Raw genomic sequence first — 20,606 nt, forward strand, 5'->3', positions numbered from 1 at the left:
GCAGTCCCAGGGGAAGCTCCAAGTTGGTGCTTCTCTCCACACTCTTGTGGTCTCAGGGAAAGCTCCAGTTTTGTTTGCCTCGCCACACTCTAGCAGTATGAGGGGACACTCAAGGTTGATGCTCCTCACCACACTCTTGCAGTCTCAGGGAAAGCTCCAAGATGGTGCTCCTCGCCACACTCTTGCAGTCCCTGGGGAAGGTCCAGGTTGGTGCCCCTCTCCACACTCTTGCAGCCTCGGGAGATGCTCCAGGTTGGTGCTCTTCACCACACTCTTGCAGCAACAAGGGAAGTTCCAGGTTGGTGCTCCTCACCACACTCTTGCAGTATCAGGGGAAGCTGCAAGATGGTGCTCGTCGCCATACTCTTGCAGTCTCGGGAGATGCTCCAAGTTGGTGTTCCTCGCCACACTCTTGCAGTCCCTGGGGAAGGTCCGGGTTGATGCTCCTCACCACACTCTTGCAGTCCCTGGGGAAGGTCCAGGTTGATGCTCCTTAACACACTCTTGCAGCCTCAGGGGAAGCTCCAGGTTGGTGCTCCCCCCAACACTCTTGCAGTCTCAGGAGAAGCTCCAGGTTGGTGCTCCTCGCCACACTCTTGCAGGCTCAAGGAAAGCTCCAGGTTGGTGCTCCTCTCCACACTCTTGCAGTCCCTGGGGAAGGTCCAGGTTGGTGCTCCTCGCCACACTTTTGCAGTCCCTGGGGAAGGTCCAGGTTGGTGCTCCTCTCCACACTCCTGCAGCCTCAGGAGATGCTCCAGGTTGGTGCTCTTCAACACACTCTTGCAGTCGCAGGAGAAGCTCCAGGTTGATGCTCCTCGCCACACTCTTGCAGTCTCAGGAGATGTTCCAGGTTGGTGCTCCTCACCACAATTTTGCAGTACCAGGGGAAGGTCCAGGTTGGTGCTCCTTGCCACACTCCTGCAGTCTCAAGGAGGCTCCAGGTTGGTGCTCCTCGTCACACTTTTGCAGTTTCTGGGGAAGGTCCAAGTCAGTGCTCCTCTCCACACTCTTGCAGCCTCAGGAGATGCTCCAGGTTGGTGCTCTTCACCACACTCTTGCAGTCGCAAGAGAAGTTCCAGGTTGATGCTCCTCGCCACACTCTTACAGTCTCAGGAGATGTTCCAGGTTGGTGCTCCTCGCCACAATTTTGCAGTACCAGGGGAAGGTCCAGGTTGGTGCTCCTTGCCACACTCTTGCAGTCTCAAGGAGGCTCCAGGTTGGTGCTCCTCGTCACACTTTTGCAGTTTCTGGGGAAGGTCCAGGTTGGTGCTCCTCTCCACACTCTTGCAGCCTCAGGAGATGCTCCAGGTTGGTGCTCTTCACCATACTCTTGCAGTCGCAGGAGAAGCTCTTGGTTGATGCTCCTCACCACACTCTTGCAGTCTCAGGAGAAGCTCCAGGTTGATGCTCCTCGCCACACTCTTGCAGTCTCAGGAGAAGCTCCAGGTTGGTGCTCTTCACCACACTCTTGCAGTCGCAGGAGAAGCTCCAGGTTGATGCTCAACTCCACACTCTTGCAGTCTCAGGAGAAGCTCCAGGTTGGTGCTCCTCTCCACACTCTTGCAGTCCCTGGGGAAGGTCCAGGTTTGTGCCCCTCGCCACACACTTACAATGAGAACAGATGGCATGTTTTAGGGCCCAAATGGAGCTCTGCAGAGCCTCTGGTAGCAATGTCCCATGGAGCCGTCTATGTCTTATATAAAGAGCTACAACTGCTGGAATATGGGCACTATAATGGCAGAAGAGCAAATACCTTACTGCAGGGATGGTTCACAGGACTAACTGGAAAAGAGATAGGTTTTGTGTTTTGAGTAAAGAAAGGGTGCCTGGGATTACCTTATTGTAGCACTGGGTGGGTGCCCAGCAAACAGAGAGTGGGTGGCACCGTAAAGCACCTTGAAACGCAGCAGCCTGTGTGAGCCTAAAATGCACCCCCGAAGTAGCCACTTGTGGATGAATCCAGAACTCCAAGGCTGGTGGAGTTCGCAGCTGTGGGGGGGGGGGGTAATCACTAGAGGTCAGTTTCATGCAGGGGTGCTTTCTGTCTGCCAACCCCCACTAGCGCCTTACATCGCGATACTGAGTGAAAGTTCATTGCAGGAACTCGTTTACCAACAATAAACATGAGATTTAACAGTAACGCGACAGGCCTGTTCCAGCATGATCGTGGAGGGGGTGTGGGGAGGGTCCCCCGGTTTTCTGTTCTCCACTTAACGCTTACAAGCTCGCCCTCCCTAACCCACTTCACCTACACTGGCAGTTACACTCTACTCGGGGATGCCAACCCTTTGTGAAAGCCTAGCTTAAGAAATGAAAAGCTAAGAAAATTTTAATTATGTTCTGAATGAAAATTCAAATATACATTGAGGGCCGCTGCACATCAAACGCACTGCATGTCCTGTTGTAATAAGACTTTGCAACCCCTTAATTAAGTTCACCTCGTTTTAATTAGCTTGGTTGGTCTCAAGTATCCCCCGTTTCCAGCCACTCCTGGTGGCCAATCTCTTTTCTATTGGTGGTCGGAGCTTTACCTTACAGCAGCCATCACTCTGCTTTTTGTGTTACACGCTGAGCTGGCCCCCTCTCTCCCGGAAGCCCTGGCCTCCCCCTCGGTCCCAAAGCCCTCCTCTTTCACCCCCCTCCCCACTGCCCCCCATCCGAGCCCTGCGAATGGTAGCCCCTGGGCCCTGCCTACCTTTCCAGGAGGGCCCAGGGGCACTTTGTAATCTGCAGGCATTTCCATGAGGAGTGGAAAGAAACGGACAGGAGGAGTCTGAGGCAAGGGAGTAAAGTTGGTGGGATTCTGAAAAAAGCCTTCTCTTTGCTTCACACATCCCTCCTGAACACTTCATCCCCGCCGCTGCTGACCCTGCGCCCGCCAGAGCCTCCACGGAACCTGACACTACCACACGGGGAATTGGGCTTTCTGCTTCAAGGGGAGAGGGAAGGCAGCGAAACATCTGGACTGAGGCTGTGAGCAAAAAAAGAGAACACAGCAGAGAAGTGGCAACATCTACCCTTTTCTCACATAAGAAGACAGCCCAGGTTTTCTGCCAGGTGTATGGGACATACTGCACTGAACTGTCGAAGGTAAGTGCGGTTCTTTCTTTCTTTTCAAAAGTTGTGTTTGCTTCTCAAACATCCCTTTTTCCCCCATAAATTCCATAACTTTGTAAAGGGTGGATGGGGTGCAAAGCTGGGTGGTCTGGAGGGCAAATAGGCGCACGTGCTGTGATGCCATCAATCAGCCGGATGTTTGACTGCACATATACTGCTTTGAAGGGTGAAATTAAATTATTTTCTATCAATTTTTCTATGCCACCCGCTGCAGGGAAGGTACTAATTTGTCATGGAAAGAGCCACAGCAGGGCAAGGATCTTGCAGAAATATGAACCACTGGTCTCTACATGAGTAGGTGTTGATGGTGACCTCAAATGTTCAGATTGTACAAGTAGTGTGTAGGGAGACTGTACCCCTACAGACGGGGAAGGCATAGTAGATAGCTGGCTGTGATCGCTGTTGGCATGGCACTGGCTGCAGGCGCCCACCGCCAACACACCACACTGCCCCATTGATAGCTGGAGCCTTCTGCCATATGTTAGCACATACGGCAAAGCGCTTGACAGGGGGGCTGGGCTAGAGTGGAGAGGATACTTAATGTGCTGAGTTTCTTGGCTGCCTTGGCAGGGGAAGGACTGCATTCATAATACGTGCAGTCACGATGCGTGGGTTTTGCGACTTGACAGGAGCGTGCCCGATCCCCACATACGCGCAGTGCGGGGTATCGATTGGCCAGTTCTTTAAGTGGCGGCTCTTCAATGGTGGGGATTGTCTTCACTAGGAGGACCCCCAGTGTGGGGGCGCTCCATTGAGGATCTCGGTGTATGCAGGAAGCATCAGCTGATTTGGAATGGAGGGGGGACCAGATGACTCAATGTCACTGGCTCACCAATTTTCCAGACCAGGGTGTTCCCCTTACAACTCATTGGCATCAGATTTCAGGCGCATTGGTCTGATTTGTTCACTTGTTACCAACAGTACACCTCCCAAAATGCTTTAATTGTTTTATCAGAATAACCAGGACAGGAAATGGTGTGTCTGATGTCACCAAGAATGCCATCCGCCCTACTTTTGGGTGATTCGAAAACTAGTTAGTGCGGTCTAAGGATATGCATTTGCTGTCTCATGATCGACGCTGCAGGAGATGCAGGTTCCTAGTGCGTACTCGCCTCATCTCAGGCTCACATGCCCCCATGCACGCCATGGTACATTAAAGCTCATGGCTCCATGATATGTTTAAAGGGTTGAGGTGCAAGATGGGTATCCAGCCGATCAATCAGCCGAATCGGAGCTTCCCTGCACGCTGGTGCCATGTTCACAAGGAATAGCAACCCAATACCCTCCAATGAAGATCATCCACAGTCACAGTTTCAAGTATGTCACAAAAATGCCAAACTTCACTTGAGGTTTTTTACTGCCAGGAACTTGAGTTCAGCCTTAGGAAAGTGCTGGATCATCACCTAGTGTATCACAGACATGCCAAACTTTCCTTTGGGATTGTTACTGCCATGATCTTTTGTCCAGCCTTGGGTGGGCGCTTGATCATCACTATGTGTGTCACAGATATTCCAAACTTTACTTAGGGTTTTTACTTCCACGATCTTGGGTCCAGCCTCATACGTGGTTGCTGGATCCTCTCTTAGTGTGTCACAGATATGACAATCTCTCCTGGGATTTTTACTGCCACAATCGTGGGTCCAGCCTTAGATGTCGTTGCTGGATCCTCTTCTAATGTGTCACAGATATACCAATATTTCTATGGGGTTTTTACTGCCACAAGCTTGGGTCCATCCTTAGATGTAGTTGTTGGATCCTCTCCTAGCGTCTCGCAGATATCCTAATCTTTCCTTGGGTTTTTTACTACCACAATCTTGGGTCCAGGCTTAGATGTGGTTGCTATATCCTCTCCTAGTGTGTTACAGATATGCCAATATTTCCTTGGGGTTTTTACCGCCACAATCTTGGGTCCAGCCTTAGATGTGGTTGCTGGATCCTCTCCTAGTGTGTCACAGATATGCCAATCTTTCCCTGGGGTTTTTACTGCCATGATCTTAAGTCTAGCATTGGGTGTGCTTGCTGGATCCTCCCCTAGTGTGTCACAGATATGCCAATCTTTCCCTGGGGTTTTTACTGCCACAATCTTGGGTGCAGCCTTAGATGTGGTTGCTGGATCCTCTCGTAGTGTGTTACAGACATGCCAATCTTTCCCTGGGGTTTTTACTGCCACGATCTTGGGTCCAGGCTTAGATGTGGTGGCTGGAGCTTCTCCTAGTGTGTCAGAGATATGACAATTTTTCCTTGGGGTTTTTACTGCCACAATCTTGGGACAAGCCTTAGATGTGGTTGCTATATCCTCTCCTAGTGTGTCACAGATATGCCAATCTTTCCTTGGGGTTTTTACTGCCATGATCTTAAGTCTAGCGTTGGGTGTGCTTGCTGGATCCTCCCCTAGTGTGTCACAGATATGCCAATCTTTCCCTGGGGTTTTTACTGCCACGATCTTGGGTCCAGCCTTTGATGTGGTTGCTGGAGCATCTCCTAGTGTGTCACAGATATGCCAAACTTCTGTTGTTTTTTTTTGTTTGTACTGCTATGATCGTGGATATAGCGTTAGGTGGGTGATGGGATCTCTGTGTAACACTTCATACGTTTTCCATATATCCTACTCGAATCAATTCCCCAGCTAGATGTTCAGAGATTGAAAACATGAAAATAAAGAAAAGCACCATTTTCCAGAGAAAACTGTGGAGTCATTTTTTCCTATTCTAGCTTTCTGCTTTAAATCTTACAACACACCCACAACTCATAGACATAACTCTCAGATCTCAAGTCATCCCATGCCAGGCATGGGCAGGTCGACCAGTCCTGGTTTTATTTTAGACTCTCACTCTACTCCTTGAAGCCCTGCATTTATAAGCATAACCACAAAACGGTCTGCACAGCGTGGAAACAAAATCAGACCTACGTGGACAGCTCCATCCTGACATGGGTCATCGTCAACTGTCTGCATAATGGCAGACAACACCGACTTTGAAAGAATGATTTGTGTTATTGAAGGCTTGTGTTTCCACCGTTTTCCTTGAGCCCTTGGTGGAACATTCCTAACACTCTCCCGCAGCCCCGTGTCTTGCTTTGGCAGGCAGTGATATCGAGCCAGCTGTGATATGTAGCACTGCGCTGGAGCTCACCAGCTCTCAAAGCAGTGTGATATTTTTCGAGGTGCAATATGACCTCGTGTCAGAAGGTCATTTTCCCACCATGTAGTGAGACTATGCTTAAAAGTGCGTCATAGTGTCATTATCCAGTAGGCAACTGGCCTTAAAGGAAATCTTCTAATTTCCGGGCAAGCCAGGGCCTCTGAAAGGCCGCTGTGACAGAGGCGGAAGTCAGAAAGCTGATATTTGATTGGCTCTGCTTCAGACCCGCCTTCCTTTCAGAGGAACTGGTCTCCTGGGAAACAGGCAGGCTGTCCCAAGAGCGGCGTAGTCCGGTCATGTTCCATAGGTCTGTGCTGCGTCCCTGCTCCATTGTTGTCAAGATAGCTTCCCGGTCAAGAGTAGCCCTCAGAAAAGGGACAATGTTGTCCCTGCAAGAATTCGATAGAAATATCAGATGATATATTTCCTTTCGAAAGCCGGAAAGGGTTTAAATAATTACAGTGTAAGTCCTGCCACCTATTCTAGTCTCGTTTACCACCTGTAGTTGTGTCTCAGTTATTAAACATTACTCTCTCCATTCTTTCCACATTTCCTGAGTACTAAAACGTTGGAAATGGCGATTTTCTGGAATTTCAAAGAAGGCTTGCTGCTTATGGCGGTCTGCATTTCCTGGTGCACGTGCAATGCTTGCTGCCTCCGGGCACGCAGCTCATCTTCTGGGGCCAGACGTGCTACCTTGCACGTGCAATGCTTGCTGCCTCCGGGCACGCAGCTCATCTTCTGGGGCCAGACGTGCTACCTTGCACGTGCAATGCTTTCTGCCTCCGGGCACGCAGCTCATCTTCTGGGGCCAGACGTGCTACCTTGCACTACATGGAGCCCACGTACTGGGATAGCAAGAGCCAAAGAGGTCTCGCGATAGCTGGGAGCTTTGCTCAGTTCTCATCTGTCAAAGCGTTATCGTAAAATGCCACGTAGGGTTGCTGTGCTGCGTGAACAAACTCACCACACACACTATTCACGACCATCACCAAAGTAGACGCAAATGGTAAAGTGATTACTACCACATTGGTGATAAAAGTAATTATTACGCTCCCTGGAAGTGGGAGATGAAGCGCAAAATTTGTATTATTATTATTTTTATTAACTATAAACAGGCCTTGCACATTTTTAAAAACCCCACTAGACCTGCAGGGCGAGTTCCTTTGTTTACATACTTGACCTAACAGAATTGCATTTGACCAATGGTGACTGGAGACAAAATATTTGCCAGTGTTTTCTGCAAAATGGTGCCTGTCACCATAAGCACACTTCATATTTTGCAAAATGCTACCACTGAAAGGCCAGCCATGCACACTGAAACTTCTATTGGCCATTGATTACAAATAAAGTTTGTTTGCAGTAAATGTTAAATAAAAGTGTCAAACCTCCCAATACTTGACGGCAAGGTCTAGTACCATGCAAATGGTACTCGTCCTTCATAAAATCTCCTTGCCAATGCAAGTGGGCTAGTCAATCTTGCAGCCCTGATAATAAAAATAATTATGTTTATTATTCGTATTGTTATCATTCATATATTATTATTGCTATTATGCAAAACAAATCACAGAACGGATTGGGCTACCAGAGCGTTCAAACATTCCAAATACTGATAGATGAAGTACAGGAGACAGTTCAGTAGGAAAGTTATTGTTTGTCTTCTTCTCTCTTCCTCCCCCTAATCCCTACCTCCCCTCCGTCCCTACATTCTTCTTACTGCACTTGCATGATACATATGTCTCAAGAGCTAGTAGGAGCATTATTGGGTTTTTTTTTTCTCTCGCCTGTACCTAGTCCTCCCTTGTCTTGATGCGCCTTGAGACACCATTTGCTGAATAGGTGCATTATAAAAACCAATAAATAAAGCATTTGCCTTCACCATCCTCTGTTAGCAAGCAACATGGTTGCAGTCTTCTTAATGGTAACTCACACCCAAAACCACAGAGTGCCCATATATTTATTTTATTTGCGTGCACTTGATTCTATCTGACATTATGTGGTGTGTTAATAAAGCTGAGTGGCATATGTATAGCATGATATCCCTGGCAATTGATGTAGTAAGGGGCACATTTAAAGGATATTGAAATCATTCGGGGAAGGGTGATGCGTGTTGTTACGATTTGCAAACCAAAAATATTTTTCATTAGAAGGACAGCGAGTGAATTTTATATATTTGTGATTTATAACGTACTTAATACCCAGAAGTTTCTAAGCGCGGACACAGGGATCGAACCTGTGTTGCTTTGCATTATCTTGTTTCTAAGGCGAGTGCATTGCAAGAGAGCTATCCCCCCCCCGCCCTTCGAGACTATAAAATGCTCAGTCAGCTTTTGCTGCCTTGGGCCTTTTGACTCGGTGCATGATTGCGTGCTCCATGTAAAACTTGAAAAGTGTTCTTCCATGATCGAATGGCACTTCTCTTATTTGGACACTTTTCTTAGTTTACATGGAGCTCAGAATCAGGCCCTCGACACTTTTACTAGCGAGTTGAAACGAGCCCACGTATCAGGATGCTCGTAAACTACTATGCACAGAGCTCCTGGTGTTACTTCTAGGAGCTAGGTGATCAATTAACAAATGCCCCTCACAAAATAAAGAATGAAAACTTTCAGCCCTGACATCTCATCTACAGACCTCAATAGAGGGCCGAAGTGTTGAATGCGCACAACCAGTAAAGTGCATGTAGTTGAGGGTGATTGATGATGGAGCAATAACAATAATATTACGCTTTGGCGTAAAACGCTATATACAAATTTAATTAATAAATAACTTGTCATTTATCTAGCGCTTTTAGCCAAAACTCTTTACATAGAACATACATTACTGGTACTCAATTTATAAACTCAGAAGGATGAAAGGTTGAGTAGACCTCATCACGATTTGAACCTGCAGATCAAACATAGATCACAGCAACAGGCACTCAACCTGCTGAGCTATTTTAGCAACATATAAGCATCCCTTGGGGAACAATAGATCTCCCACACTTTCTGGTGCGGTTGATGAATTATGCAGTGCGTTGGGGCACACTTTGCTCATCATTTCACCGTCCATTGGCCACGCTATTCCAGACAGACATAACCATTGAATAATCCCTCTGCGAGCTCATTTTACACAGCAGCAATCTATGGGGTTAACATCAGGCGAGTTCCATCTGCTCCTCATTTTATCATTATTGCCCCCCCCCCTCTGGACGGCATTTTAGGGAACAGGAGGGGTTATTACATAATGGAGGCCTGTGTGAAGCTGGATAAAGAGGTCACTATACAGTAGATAGGTGTGAGGGGTGGGTGGGCTGCGCAACGGAAACTAAAGAAAGCTGCCCTTTATTGGAAGACTGAAGCGAGGGAAGTGAACTCAGGAAAGGGGGGTGGAAAAATGTCCCCCCCCAGGACCAGTACGAGCTAAAACCTCATATGAAACGTTAATCGGCAACCGAGCATCCGACACCATTTCTGGGCAAGGATGGCCAACCTCGGGGCTCGTGCATTAATATGGCTGAAGCGAGGCACATAAATACAATAGGCGGTGGCGGGAGCAGAGCTTAACCAATGGAATGGATTTTGAGAGAGGTGTCATTTGTGAAAGCATCGCCTATAGGCTCCATCTGCAGCAATAGAAACTAACCAAGGAAGAATTTATCGACCACTATAAAAGGACAACTGAAATAGACAGAACAGCGCAGGCGTAGCTGCTGTAGAAACAAGACAGCTCGGTGGGTTGAGCGCCTGCTGCAGAGTTCTGCAGGTCACATGTTTGGATTCCGAACTGGCTTACACTTAAGCGCTGAGGCTTTTTCAATTAAAAGTTTTTCGGAAAGAAAACATGCACAGAGTGCGTCTTTTTCCCTGGAAGCCAAATAGTTATGCTTAGACGTTTTGGCCAGGTACCTACGTTGAATATCTACGTGGGTATTTGGAGATGGAGGTTCGGGGGGCAGTTGTACTCAGCTTAGTCGTTTGGCTGAATCAGTGCGTATGTATGAGTTTGTACGTGTCCTTCACGCCTGCTCCAGAGCCGCAGAGAACACATCCAACTTTCCACCCCACACAAGCAGGCACTTCATGCGCGCCCTGGGCTTCGCAGCGCCCGAGCGAAGAGGCCTGTACCGCAGGATGACGCCGAGGCTGCCGCCATCGCCACCTCCCCGCCCCGCGTGCCAAACAGAGCGGCCTCTGTGCCGCTGGCAGCCAACTTCCCAGCGGCCAACAAAAGCCGTGTTCACGACAGGCCCCGGACCACAGACCGTCTGCCAACGCGCTGCTAGCAGAAGCCAAGAAAATGAAAGGCTGTTTAAAAGTGGGAGCGAGAGAGAGAACGAGGGAGTGCTCAAGAGAGGGGACCGTTATAAAAGTAGAAAAAAACCTGGGCCCAGTGCAACAACGGAAACCCTGAACGTTTACTTTTAAATACTCAGTGACTGCTTGTGAGGGGCAGAACAGCCGCTCTGTGTGCGCGTAGGATAGTGTGTGTGTGTGTGCGCGCGCCCCTACCACCAGGCCTCTGAATGGACACACAGTTCTGCTTAAAGACGCTTTTTGTCCAGCCCATGAATAGATGGATTTTAGAAACGCGTTTAAAGCCGTGTGGCGCATGGACGTTTTGAGAGTCTCTTCACGTTGTTCCCCAGTGTCGCAGAGACGAAATGATGCGGGCAAGTTGTGCGGCGTGTCCAGTTTTCCACATTTGGGAATGAGTCCAAAATGAAAGGATGGGTTGTTGGCCTAAGCAAAACCTTTCGCTACCAGCACTTGACACCTGATGTCTGCACTTACCCTTCACCTGCCACCAGCTGGCCGCACTTCTGATTTATTGTTCTTATTTATTTACTGTTTATCCTATGTACTGCACTTCCCCTCCCTCTTCCCCCCTCTCCTGCACTTGCGCGGTCTCAAAATCACCTGGCCTAGTAAGATCGCTGTCTCTGTCTTCCCTCTGATCCCACCCCTTGCCTTGTCGAGCCGTGAAACACTCGTGTATAGGCGCGTTACAAATGCCATATCATATCATACATTGAAATCAGCAGGCGGGGTGCTGCATGCATGGAACATGCATTCAAATAAGGCCAACTTAAGGAAGGGACATTGTGCACAATTCATTTCTTGCAGTTCTGCATGTCACCATATACTAGCTAAACCATCAGGAAAGGCAACCAAACGCTCGGTGCCTTTGCTAGAATATATTTTATTTTGCAAGTTTTCAGGAAATTATATGATAGGTTATTTATAACGTGCTTAATACCCAGAGGTTTCTAAGCGCAGACTCGGGGATCGAACCTCTGTTGCTCCATGTCATCTTGCTTCCAAGGTGAGCAAGTTGCCCCTGTGCTATCCTCCGGAGATAATGGCCCAATCCCTGTCCGCAGTAAGTTTCCATGCGACCGAGGCAGATTCTTCCCTTAGAGGGAAGCCATTTCAACTCGCTGGCGCCGCGGCAGTTTACAGGCTTGGAAAGGCTACATGGCAGCTGCAAGTAACCTCAGTTTGATAAATGCAGGGAGCCTGGACGGGTAATTATCCGGGTAAATTACCTTCAGAAGGTGAGAGAAATGCAAGGTGACCTAAGCAGCACCACGTCGCAGGGCTAAGGGAATGCTGCTTGCATGTGTGCCAAGGGGCCGCCGAAATGGCAGAAGTTACGCTATATAAAACCACTTTACGTTACATGACTGTCCACAGACGGCAAGAAAGGAGGAAATAACGCCCCGTTGTCTAAGGGAAACTTGACATCAAAGGTAGGTTGCTTGGACCTCTCGGTTGGCTCCCTGAACGATTGCAGAATCCATGTACTCGTACTCAGTTGTGGGGACAGGGATAGAGGTGCAGGCCCCCATAGCCACTGCCTCTCTGGGTGCAAGCCAGCTCCTCAAGAAGGGGTGGAGTTAAGGTAGGTACCCTGGGCATTCTGTCTGGGTAGTTGGAGGTGGCCAGGGAAAGTAGGCCTGCAGCAGGCACCCTCACCATTAAGGACAGCTGGCCTCCTCGACAACTGTAGAGTGGCTTCAGCTACACTCCGTAAGGAGTATGGGAGTAAACATACTGTTCCTCGTGAGAATGACTACCATAGATAGGTTTTTAACCCAGAAGCACTTTTTTACCAGAAGTTATAATTATAATTGTTATTTTATAACACGCTTAATACCTGAGACCAGTTACTAAGCACAAGACCAGGATTCGAACCTGTGTTGCTATGTGTTGTCTTGCTTCCAAGACAAACGTGTTGCCCCTGAGCTATCCCCCGGGCCCAAAGTGATGACAAAGTCACCTGAAAGCAATTAAGAATAAAAGGGATGGGTGTTCCCAGCTGTGAATACCTGGAATCTTAGTTCCCTGCAATTAAGACCGGAAGTGACCTGCATCACGGGCTACGAATGTCCGGGATAGTGACTGCCCCGGAAGTAATTCAGCCTGGAAGTGACATGCATCCAGAAATGAGAAGTAGTGCTAGGAGCCTGGGTCTCTTGGAACTAGGCACTTACTCCACACACGTGTGGTATCCTTATTTTCTCTCTAGAAGGGTCCTGAGTAAGGGCTTGCCAAGCTTTGCACATGGCATCCTTATACCTCTACTGCATGAGAAGGAGCCTTTGTGGTCCAGAACCAGACATGCAATAGTCCAATAATGGCACCATTCACCTGAAATTGCTTAATGCCTCTTTGGTTTATGTGTTAGGGCGTCATTCACCTCAGAGGTTGCTTAATGTGCTAGTCTAGTACGTGTGGCAACCACCCGAGATTGCTTACTACCTGGGTCGTTAATGTGCTAGTCTAGTAAGGGCGTCCTCCACCCAAGAGTGCTTAATACCTGGTTGGTTTATGTGCTAGTCTAGTAAGGGCGTCATCCACCCAAGAGTGCTTAATGCCTGTTTGGTTTATGTGCTAGTCTAGTAAGGGCGTCCTCCACCCAAGAGTGCTTAATGCCTGGTTGGTTTATGTGCTAGTCTAGTAAGGGCGTCCTCCACCCAAGAGTGCTTAATGCCTGGTTGGTTTATGTGCTAGTCTAGTAAGGGCGTCCTCCACCCAAGAGTGGTTAATGCCTGGTTGGTTTATGTGCTAGTCTAGCAAGGGCGTCCTCCACCCAAGAGTGGTTAATGCCTGGTTGGTTTATGTGCTAGTCTAGCAAGGGCGTCATCCACCCAAGAGTGCTTAATGCCTGGTTGGTTTATGTGCTAGTCTAGCAAGGGCGTCCTCCACCCAAGAGTGCTTAATGCCTGGTTGGTTTATGTGCTAGTCTAGTAAGGGCGTCCTCCACCCAAGAGTGGTTAATGCCTGGTTGGTTTATGTGCTAGTCTAGTAAGGGCGTCATCCACCCAAGAGTGCTTAATGCCTGTTTGGTTTATGTGCTAGTCTAGTAAGGGCGTCCTCCACCCAAGAGTGCTTAATTCCTGGTTGGTTTATGTGCTAGTCTAGTAAGGGCGTCCTCCACCTAAGAGTGCGTCCTCCACCTAAGAGTGCTTAATGCCTGTTTGGTTTATGTGCTAGTCTATTTATGTGCTAGTCTAGTAAGGGTGTCATCCAGCGAAGACTGCTTAAAGTCTAAGGGAGGAAGGAATGCCAGCTTTCATTAGTAAGGGTGTCAATCACTCAAAAGTGCTTAATAACTGGTTTGTTTATGTGCAAGTCCAATAAAATTGGGGGCTACGTAATAATCAAGGCGTGCTAATAGGTCTGTCTAATATCCCCATGCTGGTGGTGTGCTGCTATGGCTGGAGAATACCATCACCTACTTTCCCAGTATGACACTAAACAATCAGTGGTGTCTGCTGGTCATAAATGTTTGGTAGATAACTTGGATTCTATATCCTGTCATAAGGTGTACTGGTACTGTAAGGTTTAGGATCTATTGGATACCTTCCCGACCTACGTGTGTACCTCTACAGTACCGGGTACTTTTTGTCGATATGAAGCCCGACCCGTTTCATGCATAGTTAAGAAAGGCAATATTAATAGTAAACTTATTGCAGTACAGCCAAAGCAACATTTTTCTTTTACAGTTCAGAGGAAGACTAGCCCTGAAGAAGACGATGCATTCGTCGAAACTAGCAAGACCCCAGCACCAAGATTTCATCTGGCCTGAGCGCAGCAATTAATGTCACAATTTGTTTATCTAGTAGGCACTCAGCACTTTATCATGGAGACTTAGCAATTGGCACTCCCATAGTGCCATTACAGAGGACTGCTCCCCCACCTACCGATTGGATACACCCATCTGAATTTATGTTCCATGTGTGTTTTGTCTTGTACGCGCCCTTAAGCCCCAGGGTCCATGGACTGCGCTATATAAATGTAACAAAGTAAAGTAAAGTTTAGGAGACCCATGAGACTCCTGTACCAGGTCCAGCACTTGTTGCATGTTCACCGACGCCCACAGGAGGGAGAACAGGGCAGCACTTTAGCCTAATGCCCTGATGCACATGCACGCTAGGCTATCCAACATCACACTACTGGAAACGCGATAGCAGACTTGCTTGCAGTGAGGATGGTGCGGTTAAGCATCCGTGTAGTTTTTATTTTTTTTATGTATTGAATCTATGTATTTTGCACAATTTTCACATTTGTATGTTATACCATAAAAACAAATAAATAAATAAATAAGCACTAGTATTGTCCACGAGCCTACGAGGAGAATTCATACCTCTCCGATGCGAAGACTACTTGTTTGTGTACATTTCTATGTTTTTCTACATGCACAGAGCGCCAGGGGACCACTCTGTTGGTGATAGTGCGTGGTATAAATAATCTTTAACATTAACATTAACACTTTATTAATATTAAGATGGGCCAAACATCCAGCCAGTGATTCACAGCACTTCGTGTGGTTGTGATATTCGGCTTTAAGCCCAATTTTTGAAGGCCTCTAACGTCTATCTGGGGCTAAAAAAAAAAAAAACATATTAAAACATTCAATTAATATTTTTGTCTCCTAAAAAACCTAATGCATATTTGACTAGGCTGGTCACCATTAGGCAATTCGCACCTAGCTTTAGGGTAAGTTCATAAGTCATATTTGACTCAAGGTAATCTTTTACAAAGCATCACCCATACGGTTCGCTTGTGTCGTTTATCACTGGTACTGTAAGGTGACAAACACTTAAGCACTCACTTAGGGCCCGATTCATGGAATATTTGCCCGGTTCATAGTGACTTTGCACTGCCAACACAAACCCTGATTCATGGAACCGTGCAAAGTGTATTTTTGCAGTGCGAAGTCCGGGCAATGTCATCGCAGAGTCCTTTTTGCAGTACAAAAATAACTTTGGCGGGAGTTTGCAAGTCACTTTTCAGCAGGGCAAAGTCACTTTGAACCAGGCAAATATTCCATGAATTGGGCCCTTAATGTTCTTGGATGGTCTTTAAAAAAGAGCCTTTTGATGTGCCTTTGCCCAATCGTGGCATCATTAAAATGGGATCTTAATGATCTTAATTAGGGTTATCCATGGAATAAAATGTTGCAGTGGCGTGCCCATATATGTTCGCTCTTCCAGTTGGATAATGATGGTGGCGTGTCTGCTTTGCGCATCTTTCTCACCCACTGTGTCCCCAGTGTTGCTGCGAATAAGATTAGGAAAATAACTGTGTGTTCCTCTACACACTAGTCATGCCACTGTTGTGGGGCCACTGCTAATTCAACTATACTTTTTAGGGTGAAAACGCTGCTGGGACCCGTCCCACCCACTAATGTTGAGAGCTTCATCCTACTTTCCCACGCGGGGGGAGTGAGGCGCTAGACAATCCCATACGGGTCTTTCCCGCTTTTAAATGCCACTCCCACTTGGGAAGTCAATGAGAAGAGTAGGTTATAGCTTTGTATGCACATCCTTTTCTTCGCCACTAGGTGTCCAGAATTTTCTGGGTGGGCGCTCCTCCTACCAATGAATGGCAATGACTAAGGGCCGCGTCCCATCATATCGGTACAGGGTTGGATGGTCTAATCCAGTCAGTACTTTTTTCTCATTGTCTCGGGAGGATAGCTTAAGGGCAACATGCTCGCCTTGGAAGCAAGACGACATGGACCAACACAGGTTCGATCCCAGGGTTTAACCTATCATATCATACACCCAGACTTACCGCTAAGGTGTTTTTGCTACCCTTGTCTCTTCATTGTATGTCAGCATATATTTAATGCCCTGTTCCAAGGAAACATGCCACTCTGCTACTTTATGCCAGTTTTTCCAAACACCTTCTAATGTTATAATTCGGCATCACTGCATTATATGGTTGCCACTGTTAACAATTGGTTATCTCTTGTATGGCGCTGTATACAATATGTATATTTTGATGCTTTGAGACACTATGGATCCTGGTGCTCATTATGCAAAATTCATATTAAATTTAAAAAAATACATAAACAGAGTGGCACATGGACACACATCATACAAGGCCAGATGTATGTTTGTCCGATGCAGTCATGCGCAGTAGAGACTGCCTGCTTTGCCTGTTGCCACCACTAGAGGGAGCCGTTGCCTTAGGATGTATAGTGGTCCTACTGTGTGAATGAAAACCTACTGCATAAGATTACATTAAGATATACCACATAATACATCAACATTTTGAAAATGTCTTCTTTGCACACTTTGGCCCGTGTACACAGGCGTTCACGCTAGTATAATATCAGAATGCATCAACCAAATTTGACGGGGCAGAGGCAGCGGGAAGTGCTTCACGATGCAGCTGGGGAGTTTTCACCCGAGTGTGCTAATGTCCACAATGTAGCAATGCTTTGAATATTGGAATGCCCAAGTGTCTATACTGGGACAGTAGGCTTAAAACCAATAGCCCTGGATTAAAGTGAGTCCAACATCATTCATTCCCAACATGTATAACCAGGGCCTGTAAAACACAAACTCCATTGGGATTGCCATCACTCAGCTCTTTACATGCGCCAAGGGACCGCTCTTGAGTGTGAGAAGTAGTGCAATGGTCATTGACAAGTACCAGGCGCCTTGACTGATAAATGTGCTATCTGTGAGTATTTTAACTTCTTTGACTAAAGTAGCTGCCTGCTGGCAAGGCATGAGCCCAGGACCCTACTCTCATTTCATCCATGCCGCAGAGATAGTGCTATGGAACAAGTAGCCAGGTGGCAATAAGTCACCCCTTTCAACCATACCTCAAAGATTTCAGTCATTGCAACATAGAGCCTAAGCAGGAGCTTTTGGTCCCATGCTCCCTCTCACCATTGACATCAATTTGGATTGAGAACTTTACCGTAGGATTAAAGGGGATGGTATTGGGCAGGCAGACCTTTAAGAATGTTCCCAGTGATGGCTTTATCTATCCAGGTTGAAGAAAGATGCCAATTAAATTTGACCCTCCATGAGCCCAGAGGTAACCCACTTATTTCAATTCTATAACCCATTCATTTCACTACCCTACCCTACCCAGGATTTAACCTTGGTGGAGACACGTGCCCAACTGGCACACATTGTCAGCTAGCAAAACCAGTGCAGCAGAGCTGTCCCTGTTGGGGCATGCATTAATGCAGGAGTGCCCAGAAATGACCCCATTATTGACAGGAAGTGGAGGGGCAGCCAGGAACAATCATGGCGCAGCCATCAAGCTTGAGAACGAAGGGGCAAATGCCCGATAGCTGCAGAGAAAAGACCTGCCAATGAAAATAAAGATCGCTCTGACCTAAGAATCGATGAATCAAGAGACCCCTGAAAGACAATGAAAAGCCCCATGGCTGTACCGATTTTGGACAAAAACACTGCAAACGTGCATTCTCGCAACCTCAATAGCAGTCTCAAACAATGCGAAATAGTCTAACGCAGTGACACATTTACTTCTTACTCTCTTTTGTGCCACTCCCCGGGAGGGCGGGGGATGGCATGGTGGGCACAGCATGTCATATTTTTTCCTGAGATGCCCAGGACTTGTGGGTGGTGTGGCAGTGGATCAAAGGATATAAAACACTCCCGCTACTCAGGAATCAGGATTTTTATGTATGTCCTAAAGGAAAAAGAAATATGTTATGTAGTTGTATTTTATGTATTAAAAATAGGGTGAAAACCCCACACTCTCCAGCACCGGGAAAGTAGCCTTTTCTCTACTGCCTGGATAACAGTACAGCTTCTCTATAAAAGGAAGAGAAAATGCAAGAAGTTCAGGGACAATTGGTGGTGGCTCTAACCCTCTCAACTATTGAATCATGGACAGAATTAATCTCATAGTTATAAATACAACTTAATTACAAAGTTCATTTGTTAAAACTGGTATTGCACAAAATGTAACAACACATAAAAGACACTACATAAAACAACATTCACAATACAATTTGAAAAAAAAACATGTATTTCAAATATTCAATACAACCCACACTGGGGCCACAGTGCAAATCTACAATGGCCCAAATTGTGTGGTTATGTAATAGCCTAGGCAGACTGCGTGTTGCTTGATATTTTGGTGGACCATATTGTGAACTGCACATGAAAAACTGTAGATAACATTGTAGAAAACAACACGTGCTTTGACAGCAATGACTAGTACAGCAACACTGGCGGTAGGGAGACACTTGTGTTTCACTGTGTCAGTGAATTAGTGATTGCTGTCATGAAAACCGCTCACAAGCCAAGGCCACTTATTGTGGGGATGCTGCACTAAAAGGTGGAGAAAGCAAAGTGATTTGAGACATGACTATCTATTCTCAAGCAACTGATTGCAGTTGTGGGTTCTGCGATTAACAAGAATGCATTTTCATGCAATGGCCCTCATTACAAGTCAGGCGTTAAGGGTTTAACGGCGCCGTCGGCGCCGTTAACTCTTAACGCCTGATTCACACTTTAACGCCTGCTTTTTGCAGGCGTTAAAGTCCAAGGCGCTAAGCGACCTTGGTGCTAATTACGGCACCGTAATTTACGGTGCCGTAATTAGCGCCTTCCCCATCCCCATTATGCCCAATGGGGCAAAAATGGGAATGGGGAAGGGCAAATGGTGAATGGGGAATTACCGCCCCACTCACCTTGGAATGGGGCGGTAATTCCGCCATCCACCATGGCGGAATCCAACATGGACCATGGTGCTGATAGCACCATGGTCCACCGCCTGACTTGTAATGAGGGCCAATGTGTGAAATCAGAAAACATTATGGAAAATATTCTCCTGGAGGACGGAGCTTTAAGTTGTTATTCATATATATAATACAAGTACATTTCTTGATATATCATAGAGTCAGAGATTAAAGTTAATAGAGTTATATGAACATGTGTTGTTAGAGATCAAAATAATAGAAGTACTTCTCCATGCATCATGTAGCGTCATTGTTCTAAATTAGTAGAAGTGCATTTTCATTTGATATTGAAAGTCAATTAATACATCATACAAATTACATTATGATTCATTCAGGGTCATCAGTCGCAGACACTATTGTGGCAAGCAGGAGACATTGCATGCTTATAAATGGTACCTAGCATGTGTAAGGCCTACATGTGGCCAGTGAGGTACCGGGTTCCCCGTTAGCTTTCCAATCATGCAAGATCCACTCTTGAGTTGGAGACCCCTGTCCTTTTGCATGGCCTCACTTAGTCCCTTATCTATGGGGAAAGACAGGTGTGTTTGGTCTGGAGAGAGGGAAGAGGGGGAGACTGGACAGAGCCAGAGGGATGCTTGATGGCAACACAGCTCGTTTTTATTGTTCTGCACCGTAACATTGAGGGTCTCTGGAAGAGGTTCAGCTCGTGAAGTTCACTGGTCTAGGAAGATTGGCTCATGGTTCAGTGGTCCAACCGAACTGTGTTGCTGTTCCATGGAAATAATACTGGGCCAAACATATACCAAATGATGTACATATACCGCCAAGGAGTACTGAAAATGATGATTTTCACAAGAGGTTATATTTCTCCTATCAAAAGAAATGTTTAGTGGCAATCGGAGCTCAAGTGAATATGATCACAGTATGGTTCTAGGGAAGCACCGCAGGCTCTTAGAATGAAGCGAAGAGCCATCCAATTTAATAGGGCGCTCCATGGTTCATAAATGTATGTAGATGAAATGGAATGATAAATTATGTATTTATTTATTTTTGAATTTGTAAAGCGTGCACAAACCAGCAAGCATCGAGGCGCTGGTTACAGGAGAGGGCAGGGTGAGGGAAGGGAGGATAGGAAGGGGGGAAAAGGATGGGGGCACAGATGGTTACAAAGCTTCAGAATACATAAGAACACAGCATCAAAGTCACTGAAAGCGGCTGGTCTTAAAATGATTCCTGAATGGCCAGTAAGAGGGTTCAGCGTGTAGTTAATAAGGGAGGTTTGTTTCAGAGGCGGGCGGTGATGACTGGGAAACTGAAGCCCCCAGTTCTTGTGCGGTTGAAGCGCGGTATTCTCTATGGCTATTGATGGTTCTGGTGGGTCTG

The 20,606-nt window shown here is 46.9% G+C and overlaps 1 protein-coding gene across 1 annotated transcript in view; it reads left to right on the forward strand.

Annotated features, from left to right (window-relative positions):
• Positions 1 to 2,727: 2,727 nt before the first annotated feature.
• The window catches only part of ACAN (aggrecan), a 234,340-nt gene continuing 216,461 nt past the window's right edge, over positions 2,728 to 20,606 (forward strand). Inside the window, exon 1 of the mRNA XM_069624296.1 lies at positions 2,728 to 3,090. The gene's annotated coding sequence lies outside the window, so the exon portion shown is untranslated. The remainder of the gene's footprint in view (positions 3,091 to 20,606) is intronic.

The sequence above is a fragment of the Ambystoma mexicanum genome, chromosome 11 (assembly GCF_040938575.1).
Source record: "Ambystoma mexicanum isolate Mex_15411 chromosome 11, UKY_AmexF1_1, whole genome shotgun sequence".
Taxonomy (NCBI): domain Eukaryota; kingdom Metazoa; phylum Chordata; class Amphibia; order Caudata; family Ambystomatidae; genus Ambystoma; species Ambystoma mexicanum.